Here is a 16,007-nt window from a genome sequence, read left to right as displayed (position 1 = left end):
TCTTGTTGTGTCATAGAGTCATTAGCTTCCATTTGCTCAACTCTAACTTTCAGAAAATTATTTTCTCCAATGAGTTTTTTTTTAATCTCCTTTTCCATTTATGGAATTCTGTTTTTTAAGGAGGTCTTTTCTTCAGTGAATTTTTGTGCCTTGTTTTCCATCTGACCCATTCTACTTTTCAAGGAATTCTTCTTTTCATTAGATATTTGTATCTCTTTTACTGTTTAGTCTATTCTGGTTTTTAAAGTGCTATTTTCTTCATTTTTTTGTTTGTTTGTTTTGTGCATCTTTTACCAAGTTGGTTGACACTGTTTTCCCCATGATTTTCTTGTATCACTCTCATTTGTCTTCCCAAATTTTCCTCTACCTCCTTACTTGATTTTAAAAATAATTTTTGTGTCTTTCCATAGCCTAACACCAAATAAACACATGAAAACCCAGTCATCAATGCTCCTCTCAATATCAAAAGTAAATGGCAGGCTGGCCATAGTTAATTCTCTTTCTAAATACTCACGAAGCACATTTAGCCGAATGTAGATAAACTCTCCTTCTGAAGCAGGAAGACTTTCTTCAAACTGATCATGCTCTCCCTGTTTTTCCCTTGGCAAACCCTGGCAGTCCTTGACTTCATGACCAAGCTGATTACAAAGACCACATGGTTTTGGTTTGTTGGGTTTGAATTCTTCCCTAATAATTGTGAAGTTTGGCTCATGTGTGGCAAGTCCAAGCATAATGAGATCAGCATCCGCTCCACATAAGCAATGATGAGTGTTTGGATCATGGTTAGGTTGAGCTCTTTGTCTTCTAATATAATCCACAATTTTATGTTCTCCTTCACCAGGAGCACTAGCATCAGATAAAATAACAGTCAAATTTTTCCACCCTGGGTCATTATTTAAACGATCAGCAATGTAATATCGAAGGCATTTAGCAAGATTGTCCATGAACTCAGTTCCTGGTGTAATACAATTGCTGTCAAATCTTTCTTTGATCTCTTCTGGAGGAAGAAAGCCACCTTTTGACAGTATTTCTTCCCTAACTCGTTGCTTCTCTATAGTTGCTTCCATTCCTTCCTTTGATGCTCTAAACCTTCTGGAACGCTGCTGGTTCATTTTAGCACGTGGAGCTACTCCATCTATGGCCATGTAGAGAAGCCGTCTTGGTCTTACTATATTGAAGAGTCTATCAATATATTCAAAAATTGCAACCATCATTTCATCTTCATTCATAGCCTAACACCAATTCATATTTTCCTTTGAGGCTTTGGGTGTAGGAGTTTTGACTTTGCTATCTTTTTCTGAATGTGTTTTGATCTTCCTTCTCATTGTAGTAATGTTCTTTGGTCAGATTTATTTTTCTATTGTTTGTTCATTTCCCCAGCCTATTAGATGACTTTCAAGTCTTTGCTAAAGTGGTGCTTTGTTTCCCAAGTGTGCAGCGCACTGTCTCAAGCTTCAGGTGTTTTGTGCAGATGTTTTGAGAGCTAGTTTTGAGGGTTTATAACTTTTTGGTTCTTCCCCACACTGGTATGAACTAAGGAAAGGTGCATTAACTACACTCCTGACTTGTGCTTTGGCCTTTGAGTGACCACAAGCAACCTTTTCTGCTGAAGGCCTCTGCTCCACTGTACATGCAAGCTCTGGCTCCTCCATACCACAGAACTGCCAGTCACCATTGTGACCCAGATTCAGGTATGAGCAAAGGAAAAGAGGCCTGCCCTGTCCCCCATGCAAGAAAAGAAACTCCTGTAATCTCCTTCTAAGCAGTTCTTAATCATCTGTGAGATGAAAGCTCCTGAATCAGCTGCCACTGCTGCTGATTAAGTCACTTCCAAGGCTTATTTCTTGTTTTCTGGGACCTGGTCTTCACTGGCACAACTTGCATTGTACTGTGTTCCAGTCTCACCCCAGTGTGACAGACCTTTTCCTGCTGACCTTCTAAGTTGTTTTGGGCTGGGAAATTGTTTCACCTTGTTTTGTGAGTTCTGCCACTGCAGAATTTGTTTTAGTGCATTATTTAAAAGTCTTTGCAGGAGTTTTGGGGAGAGCTCAGGAAAATCCATGCCCTTTCTCCACCATCTTGGTTCCACACACATGGATGACTTTTTGATAAATGCCTATGGCTAACTGTATAATCTCATTATAGGGAAAGAAAAATTCCTCTTTCTTTCCCCTATTTTCTTCCTTACGGGCTTTATATTTATTTAAACTACTTTAACAGAATACAAAGCCTTTTCCTCACAAAAAGTAACATTTATGTAAAGTACCTGGTAAAAATGGCTCTAAACAAATTGTGGAGCAGCAGAACGCACAAAAAGACAGAGTGAAACAAATTTCCAGCCCTAGACAACCTGGATGGTTGATTGGAAAGGTGTATTGCACCAGGATGGGAGAGAAGTGCAGTTAAGCATGGCTGCTCAGGCAAAGACCAGGCCTCAGCAATTCTGGAACAGATAAGAAAAGACTGACAGTGGAGGGGAATCAGGAGAAGGTGAGAGAGAATCAGGGAATCATATTCTCATTGGATTTGGCTAAAAAAGGGAGTAACATACATACCAATTGGGTATGGAAATATATCTTACCCTACAGGAAAATAGGGGGGAAGGGGATAAGAGAGTTGGAGGACAGATTGGGGGAGGGGATAATCAGAAGCAAACACTTCTAAGGCAGGACAGGCTCAAGAGAAAATAGAATAAATGGGGAGGGCAGGATAGGATGAAGGGAAATACAGTTTTTCACAATGTGACTACTATGGAAGTGTTTTGCATGACTATACATGAATAACCTGTATCAAGTTATTTGCCTTCTCAATGACAGTGGGTGGGGAGGGAGGAAGGGAGAAAATTTGGAACCCAAAGTTTTAAAAATAAATGTTAAAAATTGTTTTCACTTGCAACTGGGAAATACCATATACAGGCAATGAGGTATAGAAATCTATCCCAAACAATAGGAAAATGAAAGGGGAAGGGCATAAGAGAAGTGGGGGAGATAGAAGGGTTGGCAGATTAGGGGAAGGTGTAAGAATGCATGCCATCCAGAGGTAGGCCATGAGACAAGATAGGGAGAAAATTTGGAACTCAAAATCTTGTGGAAGTGAATGTTGAAAACTAAAAATAAAGAAATTAATTAATACTTTAAAAAAGTAATATTTATTAAATACCTACTCTTCATTAAGCACTAGTCTAGGTTTTAGACATATAGAAATAGTGATGGTACCTGTGACATCTTTGGTTTAAAGAGGGAGGTTTCTTTTTTTAACTGATACAAGTTCTCTGACACCTTTACAATTTAGAGTTTTATCAAAGTACTTAGAGTATGAGAAATTAACTGACTTGCTCTGTCTTATAAATTACTTTTATCAAAGACAAGACTTATTCTAAGGCTACCTCTCGAGCTAATCTGCCATTTTGTCTCTGACAAATACTCCACTTCGTGTGGTGTACAAAGAGAAAACCAACAAATAAAATTTCTTACAATGAAAGAATGTTCATCCTATTGGGGGCTGAAAAAGTAAATATAATTTGAGGAAGTGAAGAGCATTGACAACTGGAAATTGAAGGAAAGGCTTCAAGGAGAAAATGGAACTTGAACTGTCTTGAAGGAAAAGTTTAATGGATCAAAAGAAGGATTAAGGAGGGAACTACATGTTAAGTGTAAGCCATGGAGGCAAGAGATGAAATATTAGATTTGGGAAACAGTAAACAGTACATTTGGCTGGAATGAGTAGAATACACAGTAAAACAATGTGAGAAAAGTATTTCAAAAGTCAAGTAAAAACATGTGTTAAGAGTCAACTATATGTCACACACAGTGTCAAACACTGAGTATGCAAAGGACGGTAAAGACTGTCCCTTCCCTCAAGTAGCTCTTGGTCTAATGGGGGAGAAAAATGCAAACAATTATATACAAACAAGATATGTGCAAGACAATTGATGTAATTATGGAGGGAAGGCAGTAGCATTGATGGGGATTGGAAAGGCTTTTTAGCAGATGGTTGGGTTTTAACTAGATTTTAGATAAAATAGGGAAACCAGGAGGCAGAAATGGGGAGAGAAAGCATTTGGCTTATCAGCTTATCCTTTGAGATGCATGACATGTTCCTGGAGTTGAAACCAAGCAGAGCTAATGATGGAAAAAAGAGAATTCTGGTTGTTCTCCCTGCCTGAAGGATTTTTTTAAATCCAGTTCATCTTCTATTCAAGTGTGAAATTAATCTTCCTAAAGTTCAGGTCTGACTATGTCACCTTCATCCTCCATTCAATATATTCCAGTAGCTAATTCCAGTTATTCATAGTAACTGTAACAGAACCTTTAACCCCAATGGCAGAAATCAGAAGAAAACAGAAAGAGATTACTAGGATCTGCTAGATATTTACTGAAGAGTTTTCTGAATTCCTGACTTTTGACTCACTCAGAACTCCATCCAACACATGAATAATGGTAAACTCATCCTTATGGTTTTCCATGGCTTTAGCAGTATAAGAAATGCATTTCAATACTGTGTTCATCTTCATCTGTCTGCAGAGACATGTGCTGAAACATTCCTGTCTTCCATAGCTCTCAATAAATCTTTTGTCAATATGAAGGTCATACAGAGGTGCTCTACATATATCCACACTGGAAAGTGCACATTGAGATAGGGGTATATGATGGGAAGGCCCAAGGATGAATATTCTCCAAGTAATAGATGGACCCACTTGTTAGTAAGCATGAGCATCACAAGACCCATAGTAAGTATATCCTGCATGGGGGGCAATAATGCCTCTAGCAGATCTTTTAGTGTATTGTACTCGTGAAAGCCAACCTTCTAATTGTGTATTCAGTTGAGGAACTGAGGCTGTGTACCAGCCACCTGCAAGACTGGCTTCCCAGCAGACCACATGGTTGGACACCTTGGAACCTGTGCCACCAATGGTGCATGAGGATGAATGAGATGGTAGCAACTGCCAGCCTAGCCAAGGAGGAGGCAGAGGGGATTGCTGACCTAGAAGAAGAAGGAAGAGGAGGCAGCAGTGGCCTGTCCCCCTTTCCTCTGCCTTCAGGGTGGGGGCTCCATTGATGGAGACCTCAACCCCCCACCCTCCTGACTCTGCTTCTGCCCCCCTCAAGTATTTTTTGTAGGATTCTGATTTTTAAATCACTCTACCATCTGCTTATATTTTATGGGTGAGTTCATACCATTCACATTCACAATTATGATTACTGTGTATTTACCCCATCCTACTTCCCCTTCATTTATCCTTCTCTCTCTCTCTCTCTCTCTCTCTCTCTCTCTCTCTCTCTCTCTCTCTCTCTTTCTATCTCCTTTCATCCTGTCTGTCCTCAAAATTGTTTTGCTTCTGACTACCACCTACCTATTCCAATCCACCCTCCCTTCTATCAGCACTGCCCTTTGTCCTATTTTCCTCCTATTTCATTCTAAGGCAAGATAGGTTTCCATATCTAACTTACTATGTATGTTATTCAATCTTTGAGCCAATTCCAATGAGAGTCAGCTTCAACTGTTGCCCCCCACTGCCCTCCTATTTCCTCTCCACCTTAAACCCTTTAACTAAAAAATATAAGCAAGAGCTGATTTTATGAAAAAATAGTTAAAGCATTGGCTAATTTGACTTAAAAAATATAAGAAAACCAAGTTGCCAGTATCACAAATGAAAAAGGTGAATTCACTAGAATTGAAGATAAAATTAATTATTATGAAATATTTTGTCCAATTATAAGCCAATACATCTATCAAAGTGAAATGGATGAATATTTACAAACATCTAAATTGCCCAGATTAAGAGAAGAGGAAATAGAATATTTAAATTACCCTATCTTGGAAAATACGGTGTTGGTACCTAAATCAGGAAGAGCAAAAATAGAAAAAAGAAAACTATAGACTAATATCTGTAGTGAATACTAATGCATTAAAAAAAAAATACTAGCAAGTAGATTGCAGCAATATATCACAAAGATCACATGCTATGATAAGGTGGGATTAATACCAAGAATACAGGACTGGTTTAATATTCAGAAAACTATCAGCATAATTGACCCTACCAATAGCAAAACCAATAGAAATTATATGATTGTAGGAATGGATGCAGAAAAACTTTTGACAAAATACAATACTCATTCTTATTTAAAAAATTGAAGGCATAGGAATAAACATAATTTTCTTTAAAATGATAAGTAATGGGGGCAGCTAGTTGGTATAGTGGATAGAACACTGGCCCTGGATTCAGGAAGATCTGAGTTCAAATCTGGCCTCAGACACATAACATTTACTAGTTGTGTGACCCTGGGCAAGTCCCTTAACTCCATTGCCTAGACAAGAAAAAAAATCAAATCAAATCAAATAAGATGATAAGTAATATCTATGGAAAACCATCAGCAAGCATTATTTGTAATGGGATTAAGTTCAAAGTCTTCCTAGTTAGATCAGGGTTACTCAAGGGTGCTCACTATAATCACTACTATTCAATATTTTACTAGAAATGCCAGCTATAGCATTAAGAGAAGAAAAAATAAGTTCAAGGCATTAGAATAGTCCACGTGGAAACAAAGCTATCATGTTTTTCGAATGATACGATGATATTTTTGGAATATCCTCAACAGTCAACTAAAAAAGTAGTTGAAATACTTAACTCCAGCAAAGTTTCAGGATATAAAATAAATCCTTTTTCTATATATTGCCAGCATTTCTATATATTACCAACAAAGTCCAGCAAGAAAAGTTAGAAAGATAATTTCATTTAAAATATCTGTATATATTATAAAATACTTGGGAGTTTACCTGCCCTGACAAACCCAAGAACTATATGAACACAGTTACAAAGCACTTTTCACATAAATGAAGTCAGATCTATACAGTTGTAAAAATTTTTGATTGTTCATGGATAGTCCAAGTCAATGTAATAAAAATGAAAAATGAAAATTCTACTTAAATTAGTTTGCTTATTCAGTGGCATACCAATTAAACTACCAAAAATATTTAATAAAATTAATCAGGAAGACTAAAAGATCAAGAATATCCAGGGAAATAATGAATAAAAATGTGAAGGAAAGTGACCTAGCTATACCAGATCTCAAACTGTATTAAAAAGAACCAAAACAATCTAGTACTTGCCAACAAGTAGAGTGGTGGATCGTTGGGTACACAACAAATAATAGTAAATGATAAAAGTAACCTGGTGTTTGATAAATTCAACATTCCAAATTTGGGGACAGTATTTGACAAAATTTGCTGGGAAACCTGAAAACCAGCTTGGTGGAATTTAGATGTATAAAACAATATCTCACACAATATGCCAATACAAGGTCACTTGATTCAGACATAAAGGGTGATGCCATAAGCAAATTAGGAGAGCATGGAGTAGTTTATCTGTCAGAAGTATGCATAATGGAATTATTTATTACCTGACTGCACAAAAAATAGGGAGCTTTATGGGATATCCCCCTTTGGTGTTGACCTTCAACTAACTTTCACCTGTGGTTCCAAGAAACTAGATCATGTACAACAACTACATACTGGTAAAACCATCTTGGCATACAGGTTAATACAGTTTGAGGGCAACCAACAGGTTTCATACCTGTTGGTGAGTTAGGCATCTGTCTAGCCAAAGCATGTGAAAACTCCTCTTGGCTGAATGGGTGGATAACAACAATTTACTCTAGTAGTCATGAACGTGGCCCAAGCAGGAGCCCAGGGAAGCTTATAGCCTGGTCAGACATCAAAGATGTCAAAGTCATGCCCTGCATTCTGGTTCATTGTCAATCATCTTGAATTTTGTCCTGCCACTGGACTTCAAGGACTCTGGAAGAGTTGGTGAGGCTGATAACCTTGTACAACTCTGTGTCACTTACATTTAATTTACACATGAGTCAAAACTATCCTGTGAAATCATTGGTCTTTTTCAAAAATGAAGGACAAACAACAACCACTGATAGTTCTAGCTCTATTACAAAGACATTAAAAAATTATAATACCTATGTGTCTAAAATATTTATTGCAGCTCTTTTTGTCCTACAAAGAATTGGAAATTGAGGGGACATCCATAAATCAGGGGATGGCTGAACAAGTTATGATATATGATTGCAAGGGAGTAATATTGTGCTATAAGAAATGATGATCAGGATGCTTTCAGAAAAAAAAAAAAACATGGAAAGACTTATATGACCTGATGCAAAGTGAAGTGAGCAGAACCAGGAGAACATTGTACTCAGTGAGAGCAATGCTGTACAATGGTCGACTATGAATAACTTACATATTCTCAACAATACAATGATCTAAGACAATTCCAAAGTTTCGTCTGCAAGCTTAAGTCTAGAGGTATTCCTGCATCTTGATTTGGGGAAATATTTGGACTGACGAAACTAGTCTCCAATGTGTACGCTACTTATTGCCCAATAGTAATTATTATGTAGTCAGAATTACCATTAAAAGCTATATATGAATTTTGTAGCTATCTTAATATCCCAATAAACCAGGAAGCATTTTTTCCTTCTAATGAAACTAATATAAATTGATATAGTACTTGATGTGACATTATTTAGACATCCATTTTTTAAAGTCACATTTCAATCAGCTGCTTGAAAGGTCATGTTTAATGTCACATTAGCACTTTTTCAGAAAGATTTATTTTTGTTCAGGTGTTAATAGAGGAAAATAAATATTCTTCTTTCTTGTCATTATCTTCCACACATTTAAATCTTAATATTGGATGCTGAATGCATTAAGGTATTCACATATGCCATAAATACCCAATAGGCCTCCAATTTGATTGGTTAGAACGCACAATAATTGTCCTATCCAATCTTTTATCTCTTATATGATTCCTTTTCATACATTCACTACATTTTGGTTCACAATTTTTAGCTCTTTTTTGTTTTTGCACTCTACTACTCAAAATTTAGTGAATATAAACACAATTACTTTAATAGAGTAGCTTATTAGATGACACTGGAATATTACATCCTCATTCCCCTTCCCCCAATCCAATTCCGTCTCCAAATATCAACTTCAAATATATTCAGAATATCCTAATCTGTTCCTGTGTACTAAGCACTGATTATGTGCACATTTTGTTTTCAGATAACTTGTCACCTGAATCATTAAGTGCATTAGGGAGGCAGGAAGGAATAAGGCATTGCATGACTTTTTTATATAAAAAGATATTTACTGAGAAAGTATAACAAGGACAAAGGTTATATAGATGTGACTTCAAACTTGGATTGCCCTCTTCCCTTAGCACACATCAGTCTCTGGGGAGACAGGGGTGTAAAACTAAAAATACAAAGCTGTAGAGGCATCCAAGTAGAGATCATTTGGGTGTGTCTAAAGGGTCTCCCCATCCTTGAATTTCTTCTGTCCATCTTCATCAAATTCACTTCTGGGTGTGGCACAGACAGTAAAGGAGTGCCTCCTTTGCTTAACTGGAACAAAAACTTAGGGTCTTGATTACCAGGTCAGTGCCCTGCAGGGGGAGGTCGAACAGGACACTTGGCTGCTTCAATGACCCCCCACTATACCAGGCTCCTCCCACCACCAGCTCAGGGACTCCAGTTGTTAACAGGACCTCAGATGGCTTTGGTGGATCTCCCGGTCATCTACATGATCCCCTGTAGGGGATACTCAGCCATGTGAGATTAGGAAAGAAAAGACATAACATCAACAGAAGTTCCATGTGGTCTTGGAGACATGGGAAATGGGGGGGGGGAATAAAACCCACCATCCCTCCCTTCACCCAGACCTTCTCAGCAATCCTCCTTACTCAAAACCTACCAGGTACGATAGCCAGAGATCATCTGTTCAGCTCCATTCCCTCAGATGATTAAAAGACACAATACTCATGATCAGAAACCAGTTCCCAGTTAGTTCCATGTGTCAGACTGAAATCCAGTAGGGAATATTGGTCATGCTTGCAACACCAGGAAAAGCACATTGGAGCCCTTCAACTCAGGCTGCAATGATGGAGCTTTCATTGACTAATTCCCCCAGTCCTACCCCAAGGACTGTGCCTTGGAGGTTCAGTTGAAAAGACTAGGTATTCTTAGAGAAAAGAGAAGCACTGAGAGTACATTGTAGTTGACTTTGAGAATCTGAAAGAGTTCCATTGAAAAGAAATAAAGGTTGTCCTGCCTGGCCTCAGAAGGCATAACTGGCAACTGCACATGGAAACTGCAAAGAGGCAAATCTAGGCTAGATATAGCAATAAGAGTTGTCCCCTAATGAAATGACCTGCCAGAGGAGGTGGGGGTTTCCCATCAGCAGAGGCCTGTGGGTAAAGGCGGGGGGAGCTGAGGAACATTATAGAAGCGACTCCTGTTCAAGTGTGGATTAGATGAGATGGTCACTGAAGAAATTTCCAACTCTGATTGTCTATGAATTTTTGTCACCAGTCCATATAGCCTGTGGCCATTGCCCAAGGACCCTCTTAAGGATAAAGCTGAGGAAGGGAGAGGCTGACTTCAACATGACCCTCTGATTCCTAAGGGTCCCCATTTTCGACCATTCATTATTGATATGGATGTCCATCTCCTTTCCTTTACAAATTAGTAGGCCTTAACTGCTCTCCTTTTTATGCTTCTATTGAGTCTTTGGAGATTGAATTTTCTGTTAAGTTCTGAATTTTTCATAAGGAAAATTTGGAAGTCCCCTATTTCATGGAATGTTCTTCTCCTCCCCTGAAAGATTACACTCAATTTTACTGGGTAGCTTACCCTTTGTTGTGATCCAATCACCTTTGACTTACAGAATATCATGTTCCAAGCCATCTAGTTCATTAATGTAGAAGCTGCAATGTCCTATGTAATCTTGACTGTGGTTCCATCATATTTAAATTGCTTCTTTCTGGCTGCTTGCAATATTTTTCCCTTGACCTGATAATTCTAGAATATTTCCATGATATTCCTTGGAGTTTTCATTTTGGGATCTTTTTCAGAAGGTGATTGGTAGATTCTTTCTTTTCATTTCTTTTCTTTTATGTTTTTAAATTAACTTATTTATTTTTATTTTTCAACATTCACTTCCATAAGATTTTGAGTTCCAAATTTTCTCCCCATCTCATCCCTCCCTCCACTCTAAGATCACATGCATTTTGAATACACGTTCCCCCTAATCTTCCCTCCCTTCTATCTCTCCTCCCCTTCTCTTATCCCCTACTCCTTCAACTTTCTTGTAGGGCAGGACAGATTTCTAAACCCCATTTCATGTATATCTTTTTTCCAAGTTGCATGTGAAAGCTTTTTTTGTTTTAATTTAATTTGTTTTTAAAACTTAGGGTTCCAAATTTTCTCCCTTCCTCCCTCCCCACCTACTGTCATTGAGAAGGTAAGCAACTTGATACAGGTTATACATGCATAGTCATGCAAAACATGTCCATAGGAGTCATGTTGTGAAAAACTAACTATATTTCCCTTAATAATATCCCACCCTCCATTTATTCTATTTTCTCTTTTGACCCTATCCCGTCTTAGAAGTATTTGCTTCTGGTTGCCCCCTCACCCAATCTTCCCTCCTCTCTATCATCCCCCCACTATCTTGTCCCCTTTCCTTCCCCCATTTTCCTGTACGGTAAGATAGATTTCCATACCCAATTGAGAGTGCATGTTATTCCCTCTTTAAGCCAAATCCTATGAGAATAATATTCACTCATTCCCTTTCCTCTTTCCCCATTTCTCCTCCACTGTAAGAGACTTTTCTTTTTTTTGTGAGATAATTTTTCCCATTCTACCTCTCCCTTTCTCCTTCTCCCAGTATAATCTTCTCTCACCCTTTAATTTTATTCTCCAGATATCACCCCTTCATCTTCAACTCACCCTGTGCCCTTTATCTATCTATCTATCTATCTATCTATGCAGGAATGTAAACAGTTCAACCTTAATAAATCCCTTATGATTTCTCTTTCCTTTTTTCCTCTTCTTGTTTCCCTTGAGCTTGTTTTTGAAAGTCAGATTTGCTATTCAGCTCTGGACTTTTCATGAAGAATTTTTGAAAGTCCTCTATTTCACTGAATATCCAGTTTTTCCCCTGAAAGACTGTACTCAGTTTTGCTGGGTAGGTGATTCTTGGTTGTAGTCATATCTCCTTTGCCCTCTGGAATATTATATTCCACGCCCTGAGGTTCCTTAATGTAGAAGGTACTAAATCTTGTCTTATCTTGATTGTGTTTCCACAATACTTGAATTGTATCATTTTGGTTGCTTACACTATTTTCTATTTGACCTGGGAACTCTGGAATTTGGCCACAATATTTCCAGCAGTTTTTCCTTGGGGAATTCTTTCAGGAGGTTATCAGTGGATTCTTTCAAATTCTATTTTGCCCTCTGTTTTCCTTGATAATTTCTTGAAAGTTGATATCTGGGCTCTTTTTTTGATCATGGCTTTTAGACAGTCCAATAATTTTAAAATTCTCTCTCCTAAATATATTTTCCAGATCAGTTGTTTTCACATTGTTTTTTTTCATTCTTTTTGGATTTGTTTTACATTGTCTTGATTTCTCATAAACTCGCTAGCTTCCAATTGCTCCATTCTAATTTTTAAGGAAGTATTTTCTTCAGTAAGCTTTTGGACTTCCTTTTCCATTTGGCAAATTTTTCTTTTTAAGGCATTCTTCTCCTCATTGGCTTTTTGGACCTCTTTTGCCATTTACGTTAAGTTATTTTTTAAGGTGTTATTTTCTTCAGTATTTTTTTGGTTCTCCTTCAGCAAGCTGTTGACTTGCTTTTCATGATTTTCTTACATCATTCTTATTTCTCTTCCTGGTTTTTCTTCTACTTCTCTTACTAGCTTCTCAAAATCATTTTTGAGCTCCTTTACAGCCAGGGTCTGATTCAAATTTTTCTTGGAGGCTTTGGATGTAGGAGCTTTGACTTTGTTGTCTTCTTCTGGTTGTGTTTTGATCATTTTTGTTACAAAAGAAAGATAACACGGTCTGACATTTTTTGTCCAGTTTTCTCATGATCCCAGCCAATTACTTGAATTATAAACTCTTTGTTAAGGTCTATACTTCCAGTGTGGAGAATGTATTGCCCCACTCTTAGGGGGTCTTGTGTAGCTGTTTTCAGAGATATTTTTAGGGACCTGTAAATTTTCACTTCTTCCAAGGTGGTATAATCGGGGGGGGGTGTTTACTCCTTTCCTCGCCTGTGCTCTGGTCTGTGAGTGACCACAAGCACTCTTTTCTGTCTTGAAACTGTGAGGGGGATTTTCTCTCCTTCACTACTACAAGCTCTACCATGACAGCACTCCTTCTTGCCCAAGGACTGCCGCCCATCCTCATCCAAGCACAGGCAAAGCAAGAGAATCCTACAGCAGCAGAGAGATTCCTGCAATCCCCCTCTGATCAGCCACTTGATTCCCCCTTTGTCTGTGGGCAAGAAGCTCAAGAAACAGCCACTACCCCATGGCCACATGGGGACTGGGGTTGGGACTGAGCTTCTCTCACCACTATAATTTCAGAGTTTTCATACTGACTTCCTAAGTTGTCTTTGGCATTTGTAGCTAGAAAAGTCTGGAAACCACTACAGCTGCCTGTAATTCAGTCCTGTAAGGGCTGCTCCAGGTTCACTGAGGCCCTGTTTGCCTGTGCTCCCATGCCAAACTGTGCTCCTATTCCTGTCCAGCACTGTAGACCTTTCTGATCAACCATTCAGGTTGTCTTGGGCTGGAAATTTGTTTCACTCTGTCTTTTTGTGGGTTCTGCTGCTTTAGAATTTGTTTAGAGCCATTTTTTGTAGCCATTTGGAGGAGGTTGGGGGACAGCCCAAGCAAGTCACTTCTTTTACTCTGCCATCTTGGCTCGGCCCCTGGTGGATTCTTTCAATGGCAATCTTACCCTCTAGTTCTAGGACCTCAGGGCAGTTTTCAATGATAATTTCATGAAAGATGCTGTCTAGGCTCTTTTTTTGATCATGGTGTTCCAGTAGACCAATCAATCTTAAATGATCTCTCCTGGATCTATTTTACAGGTCAGTTTTTTTGTTTGTTTGTTTTTTTGCTTTTTCCAATGAGGAATTTTATATTTTCTTCTATTTTTTTCATTTTTTTGATTTTGTTTGAGTGGTAGATTCTTGATGTCTCAGAGAGTCATTAGTTTCCACTTGCCCAATTCTAATTTTTACTGAATTGCTTTCTTCTGTTAGCTTTTGCACTTCCTTTTTCTGTTGGGCAACTCTACTTTTTAAAAAAGTTGTTTTCTGAAGTGGAGTTGTTTTTTTCCATTTAGCCAATTGTATTTTTTACAGAATTGTTTTCTACAGCCAATTTTTATCCTTCTTTTTCCAAGCTGTTGACTCTCCCATGTATACCTCTCATTTCTTTTCCAAATTTTTCTTCTACCTCTCTTATTTTATTTCTAAAATCCTTCCTGAGCTCTTCCAAGAAGGCTTTTTGGGCTTGAAAACAGCTACTAATCCCCTTTAAATTTTTAGATGTAAGTATATTGACAATGTTGTCCTCTTCTGAATTTGTGTTTTAATCTTTCTTGTGCCAATAGAAAGAATCTATGGTCAGTATCTGTTTCTACTTTTTGCTCCTGATATTTGTCTATTTTCCTGGCTTTTAATGCAGAACTTTGCTTCTGGAGCATAGGAGCCACTGTCCTAAGCTTTGTGTTCTGGGGGCCAGGAGTTTACTCGCTGGTTTTGTTGTCTGGGGCTCCAAGTGATGACTGTTGGATAGCTTACCTGGTGCTGAGCTGGGGTCCTAGCAACGCTTTCTGCTGTGTGGGGAGGTGTTTTTCTGCTTTTCTGCAGAGCTGCACTGAATCTCACAGAAGTGTCACTGCTGAAGGATGTCTGCTTGCCTGGGGCTGCAGTGAAGCATGGGGAAGTTGATTGCTGGAGGACACCAACTTGCCTGAGTTACCTGGGGATACACTGACATATGGAGAGGTTCAGCTACTGGGGAATACCCGCGCACCAAGGCTGCACTTAAGTTCCAGGAGGTTTGGCTGGTGGAGGACACCTGCCTGCTAGTGCACATGGTACTTCTGTGAGCTGGAGTCTGCTGCTTCCCCTTGCTGTGCCAAGGCATGTGGGGATCTTCGTTTTACTTCTTGCCTGTTCCACCACCCTGTGGCTCAAGATCTCTCACTGGTTTGCTAAGGTGGCATTTGCCACTGGCTTGCTGTGCTATCCTGGTCTACGTTCTCCTTCCACCAGAATGAAAGGGACCTATCCTGCTAATCCCCCAAGACTCCTGGGCTAAGAGACCTCTTCACCCCATCTTTCTGCTGGATCTGCTGTTCCAGGATTTTTTCTGGAGTGCTATTTTCTGTGTTTTTTTTTCCCCCAAGGTAAATGAGGGAGAGTGAGAGCAACTTACTACTTACTCTGCCATCTTGGCTTCCAGAAATCATGACCACCATTTTTAAAAACAAAGTTAAAGGGGTAGTGAAACATCTAGAGATATACTTCAGAGAAACACTTTTAATAGCCTCATTATTTGGTTAATTTCATCTATATTCCTCATTTCATTGTTATCTACAATACCTCCATGACAAACAATATTCTGTTATTGTTGAATATTTACTTGTATGCATGAGCCTTTTTACCCTGTCAATGAGCATGTAAAATACTTTAGGACAAAGGTATGCATATGTATTTATTCATGTGTGTATACATACATACATGCATATTCCCCACAATGTTTATCAAGAAACAATGTGGTTACTACTGAAATCGACCTCTTAACTTATTTGGATATTCTCTACAATGATGTAAATGACAATCAATCCATATCTGCTTTTATTGTGGAACTTATGACCAGCCCTTCCTCCCCCACAAATTTGTGCCACAGATGGTCTACTTAGTGTGTTCGATGCCATCCTCATTTTCTGGTTATACTATGAGAATATCAATGAAAAATATATACTAGCTTTTGTGCTATGTGCCCAGACCTTTTTTTTTACTCATCTATCTATCTGTCTATCAATCTGTCTACTGATCTATCTATCCATATGTTGTTAATATCTTTAGTCTTACTGCTTCACAGTTCTTCAATGTATTGGAAACTATTTGTGG

The 16,007-nt window shown here is 38.5% G+C and overlaps 2 pseudogenes; both read right to left on the bottom strand.

The window, feature by feature from the left end:
- Positions 1 to 371: 371 nt before the first annotated feature.
- LOC144455452 (5'-3' exoribonuclease 2 pseudogene) lies at positions 372 to 1,229 on the bottom strand (annotated as a pseudogene).
- Positions 1,230 to 4,283: 3,054 nt separating this feature from the next.
- Positions 4,284 to 15,018, bottom strand: LOC110217458 (protein MEMO1-like; annotated as a pseudogene).
- Positions 15,019 to 16,007: the final 989 nt, after the last annotated feature.

Source organism: Phascolarctos cinereus, unplaced genomic scaffold, assembly GCF_003287225.1.
Source record: "Phascolarctos cinereus isolate Bilbo 61053 unplaced genomic scaffold, phaCin_HiC Scaffold_9;HRSCAF=440, whole genome shotgun sequence".
Lineage (NCBI taxonomy): Eukaryota > Metazoa > Chordata > Mammalia > Diprotodontia > Phascolarctidae > Phascolarctos > Phascolarctos cinereus.
Note: the sequence above shows the minus strand (reverse complement) of the source record. Positions and strands in the feature narration are given on the sequence as shown.